The following is a 5,260-nucleotide window of genomic DNA, read 5'->3' as shown; positions in this document are numbered from 1 at the left end:
TGAGACACTTGAATCCCCTGCCTCTCACCTTGGGAGGTCCTCCAGGTATTTCTTTGTGCTTCCCTTGGGGGTTCCACTCCCACGAGAAAGGAGCCCCAACCACCCTGACGGGCATCGGTGGCAGGAAAACGTCACGTGTGTGGGGAATGCTGCTGCTGTGCCTCTCCATCCCCACCCTCCCTCAGTGATGTCACCATGTTAATGTGGACACACTGTGTTGGAGACCACGGAATAGAGCTGGGGTTTCCCGTGACGTATTCTCTCACATCTTGTAGAAGACAAAGGTGCCGCTGGCTCTTGTAATTGTCACGGATTTGCTTTTCCAGAGATCTTTCTGTCTTCATGGGATCTGAGTACCAGACCGTGTCCTTCAGGTCGGCCTGACGGACTCCCCTCACGCCGGCACATCTGGTGGGGACCAACTCTGCCAGAGTGAGGGCAGGCCAGGAGGCTCCAACCACAGGGACGGGAGGTGAACTGAGGGTGCTTCTCCTGCAAGCTCGAGGTCGTGGCTCACGTCCCACAACACACACACACACAATCTATCAAGCTGGGCACACTGGCCTACGGCTGTGCGTTGATGACTATCATGGCTGTGGCCCGGACACTGAAAAGAGTAACTTAGCAGAGGAAATGTCTACTGGGGTGTCAAGGTTTCTTTGGTCTCAGGCCACAGACTGCTACTCTCTCGCTCTGGGTCCAGGTGTGTTGCTGCAGCGGTAGGAGGGGACCCAGGTGTGTGGGCAGGCCTCCATTTCTTCCTTGTAGGACACGTGTGCCGGTTCTAGGGTCCTCGGCTTTCGTGGTTATTTTTTATAAACACCTCCCGACAGACTCCCCTCGGGCGGTGTGTCCCTGCACTTGGGTTTCCTTGCCCTGGGCTCCCGTTAGTGCTCCTCTTGGGTGGAAGAGAGTCGTGATCCACTTCCGGGCAATTCATACCACTCAGGCTGCCTCCCTCCAGATCCCAGCTGGGGGCCATCCACAAGCACTTCATGGAACTCAGGGACAGGTTTCCATACTAGAAAGGGGCCCGCCGTGTTGGCCACCAGCTCCTTCAGTGTTTTGCAGGTAAGGATCTTAAGGAAAAATGAGAGTACATTTCGCAGCTGGGATGCGGGGTGGAGGGTAGGAGAGGCTGGCGAGGAGGGGCTGGCGAATCACCTGCAGGAGGACCTGAAGGCGAAAGCCAGCTTGGGACAGGCTGAGGCCACCACACAGCTGGCTCCGGGGAATCAGGGGCCCAGTGACCACTCATGTCAGGCAGTTTTGCAATCGAGGTGGCCTTGGGCCCGGTGCAATGAAGCGCAGCTCTGATCTCAGCAGCTCGAGCTGCTGGGGCAGGAGGACTGCAAGTTCAAAGCCAGCCTCAGCAGCTTCGCCAGGCCCTAAGCAAGTTAGCAAGACCCTGTCCCTAAATGAAATATAAGAAGGGTTGGGGGCGTGCCTCCATGGTTAAGTCCCCTGGATTCAATCCCTGGAACAAAAAAAAAAGTGGGGCGGCTTTGGGTGCCAGGGAGGAAATGTCCACTGCTCTGGGGTCAGGTTGCAGGGCAGGAGGCTCAGTGAGCAGCTCAGGTAAACCAGCACAGCCTTGCCCTGCCCGGGGGGCTTCACCCTTGCGACATCAGTCACCCAGTTCAACTGGGACCCCTGGTCCTCCTCTAGAGATTGGCTAGCAAGTTCTCTACCCGTGAGCTCCATGCCCAGCCCAAGAAGCTCCATTGGAATGACAGCCCCTGGGAGCTCTGACGGAGAAGGCCACAGAGCACCGCCTGCCATGGGAGACACGCGGACCTGGAGCGGATGCGCCCAGCTTGAAGAAAGTTTAGCCTGTCCTGGCTGCCAGGGCCGCTGCGCTTCCCTGGGTGGCACTGAGCCTCCTGCTCCTGGTGTTTGGAAGACAGATGAGCTATTCCCTTCAGCTGGTGTCCCTTAGCCCCAGATGGAGGGGCATGATGGAGAGGGACCAGGCCACCTGAGAGTAGCCCTCTGCCTGGCTGGGGAGATCTGAGCTGGGGCTCGCGGCTCCTATGCCGCCTGTTCTTTCTCTGAGCCTCAGTGTCCACATCTGCACAATGAAGCATTATGTGTCAGAAGATTCCATAAAGAAATTTTTGGGGGTATCAGGTATTGTGCCCAACGAGGTTGGCTAGGGGAAATCAGGGCTTCCAATAACAGTTGGGGGCTCTTCAGAGCACTACCCATGTGCCAGGCCCAGGTCTCAGCACTTCGTATCAACTAATTTAATGATTTATAAACTATGTATAAACTAATTTAATCCTTACAGCACCCCAGGAGGCAGCTACGAATATAATTCACATTTTACTGTTTCAAAAAATAGCACAGAGATGTGAAGCAGCTTGCCAAAGATCACACAGCTAAGACACCAGTATGCCGTTCTGACCCTGGGGAGAGCCCTTTGCATTTACTCCCCCAACAAAAAACAACTGTTTTCCAAGCATGTTCCCTTGGGAACCTTTTCCCCAAAGGAAACTTTGCATGGAAACAGGTGCACAGAAGCATGTGGGTTGGAAGAGAGGCGGTGTGTGTGGAGACCTGGTCCCTCTCAGCCCCTCCCCCGTCAGTGCATCTGACACTGGAGGGCTCTGCAGGGCTCAGGCTGAAAACAGGACAGCAACTTCCCCTGGGAGAGAGCTGAGGGGAGATTGAGCTTAAGGAGTTCTTGGATTTGCAGAGCAAGTACTGTCTTCCTGACCTCAAGGCTGGGACCTTTCTACAGCCTGGTAATGAACACACACAACCCCTCCGTCCTCCATAACTCCCCCTCCTGCACAGGCCGAATCCTCTGCTTGCCCCCTCCGATGTCCCTCTGTGGGCGTCAGTAAGCCTCTTCCTTCATCCCTGACCCCTCCTCCTTCTCTCCAGGCCCACCCCTGCTCTGTTCAGACTCAGGCTCCTCCTTCTGCTTCTTCGGCTGGTCAGCAGAGGCACAGGTCTGGTTCCCCAGCTCTGCCACCTCCTGCCAGTTCACTGGCCTTTTATCTCCAGAGCTCTGTAAACAACGAGCTACTTCATTAAAGTCCATTTTACAGATGGAGAAACTCTAATCATTGTAATGACATCGCATAGTGAGCAGCCTTTCATCTGTGGATCACAAAGAACTCTTTCTGCACACTAATTAGAAGTCCCAGAGGAGGAGTCACCTTGCTGTTGCCAACTTGCAGCCCTGGGAGGAGACTCAGGATTAGGACATCAGAAAGGTCTGTCTTAGCCGGACATAGGGAAGCACCCCTGTAAGCCCAACAACTAAGGAGGCTGGGGCAGGAGGATCGAATGTTTGAGGCCAGCTTTGGCAATTTAGGGAGACCCTGTCTCAATGGAAGAAGTAAAAAGGTCTGGGGATGTGGCTCGGTGGTAAAGTGTCCCTGGTTCCATTTCCAGAGTGGCAGATTCCTCCAGATATCATCGATGTTAGGACTTGCTGTAACTGCAGAAAGAAAGGAGGCTGTGGATCCCCTGCAAAGCAGCCACCAATGGTGTCTACAGTGAATGGACAGAGGGAACCTGCACCAGAAAAGGGTTCAGCTTGTCTGTGAGGTCCTCAGACAGGTGTCCAGGGGTATGGAACACAGGCTAGCCTCCGTTTTGAGCTCCTTTTCCATGTCCTACCTGGCCCTGAGGAGCTTTTAAAAAATGCCCGTGCCTCAGAGTCTGCTTTGATTGCCGTGGAGTGGAGTCGGCTTTGGCCCGTCCTGTGCTGGTAGAGCTGAGCATCATGGCGCTAGTGCTCAGTGCGGCCCACAACCTGCAGCACGCGCAGCACCTGAAGCCTTGCTGGAAATGCAGATTCCCAGCCCCCTGAGGTCCACGGAAGCCACATTTGCACCCAGGGGCTCCTCAGATTTGAGAGTGCCAACGTGCTACCGAGGTACCTTGTCAAATGCAGACTCTGCTCTAGGTCTTCCTGAATCCTAAGTCAGCTCTGCCCTGGGTCACCAGGCTGTCAGCAGCTAGTAAGGGATTTTTTTTTTTTTTTTTTTTTTTGACTGGGGATGGAACCCAAGGGTGCTTAACCACGGAGCCACATCCCCAGCCCTTCTTATTTTTTATTTAGAGACAGGGTCTCGCTAAGTTGTTTAGGGTCTCACTAACTTGCTGAGGCTGGCTTTGAACTCTTGATCTCCTGCCTTAGCCTCCTGAGTCACTGGGATTACAAGCATGTGCCACTGTACCTGGCGGGAAGTGACATTTTTATAGTGGGGATTGAACCCAGGGGCACTTTACACTGAGCCACATCCCCAGGCCTTTTGATTTTATTTTGGGGCAGGGACTTGCTAAGTTGCCCAGGCTGGCCTGTGATTTTAGTCCCCTGGCCTCAACCTCCCTGGTACCTGGGATCATAGGCATGTGCCACCACACCCAGCCTAAGTTTGTCTCTTAACCCTGGATGGCATCCTGCCTTGCACTGAGGGCTTGCTGGGCATCCTGACCTCTGCTTAGTAAGCCTTACGAACAGAGATGAAGGTGGGGAGGGGCGCAGCCCCCGCTCACGCAGCCCAGCGGGACTGGCAGCTTCCGCCTCTGGCATCAGACACCAGGCTGTGTCAGGAAGCTCCATGGGAATTGAGCTGAATGACAGCTTTCCGGGCTAGGGGGTGGGGCAGGTGCCTTGTGGGAGGAGAGGAGAGCAGTGGTGGCTCGGTGGTCCTCTCCACTGGCTCTGAGGAACCTTCTAGGAAGGTTAAAAACCTCGAGGCTGCGTCTCAGCCCCAGGCTTCTGTTCCAGCTGATGGGAAGGGGCCTGTGCTCCGAACTTTCTAGAAGCTCTCCAAGTGATTCCACGTGCCGCTGAGGCTGTCCTCCTCTGCCTCTCTCCTGGACCACAGGACAGCCTTGTCCTGAATGAAGAAGACCTTGTGACTGTTCATGTCCTTCCTCCCAAGGCCAGAAATCAGTCCCTTCTCCCTGACAGCCTGCAGCGGGGACGCTGGCTCCGACTCCCAGCTCCCGTCGGGATTTAGGATTGCCAGGTGTGGGTGTGGGATGGGGGTAGAAGATGCCCAGTTAAATTCAAATTCCAGATCCATAGCAAGTAATTTTTAGTATAACCATGTTCCAGTGCAATATATGGGGCATATTCATATGAAAAAAAAGTATTTGTTGTTTATCTGAAATTCAAGCTTAACTGGGTGTCCTATGTTTTAATCGGGTAACCTAAGTTCTTCCCAGCAATCAGGACTTCCAAAACGAGGCCACAGGAGGTGAGGTGTCTGGACCTGATTTGGGGCATTGGGCT

General features: G+C 54.3%; 1 long non-coding RNA gene across 2 annotated transcripts; it reads left to right on the top strand.

Moving 5' to 3' along the window:
- Positions 1 to 235: 235 nt before the first annotated feature.
- On the top strand, positions 236 to 1,998 carry LOC306669499. Of its 2 annotated transcripts, none has more exons than XR_013766136.1 (3): positions 236 to 411; positions 965 to 1,071; positions 1,669 to 1,998. It is a non-coding gene; the product is annotated as an uncharacterized lncRNA (long non-coding RNA). The 2 variants fall into 2 exon arrangements; XR_013766137.1 differs by having other exon boundaries at positions 236 to 472.
- Positions 1,999 to 5,260: the final 3,262 nt, after the last annotated feature.

This window comes from Sciurus vulgaris (assembly GCF_902686455.1).
Source record: "Sciurus vulgaris genome assembly, chromosome: 9".
NCBI classification, from domain to species: Eukaryota; Metazoa; Chordata; class Mammalia; order Rodentia; family Sciuridae; genus Sciurus; species Sciurus vulgaris.
The sequence above is the reverse complement of the archived record's forward strand: the minus strand, read 5'-3'. Positions and strand labels throughout refer to the sequence as shown.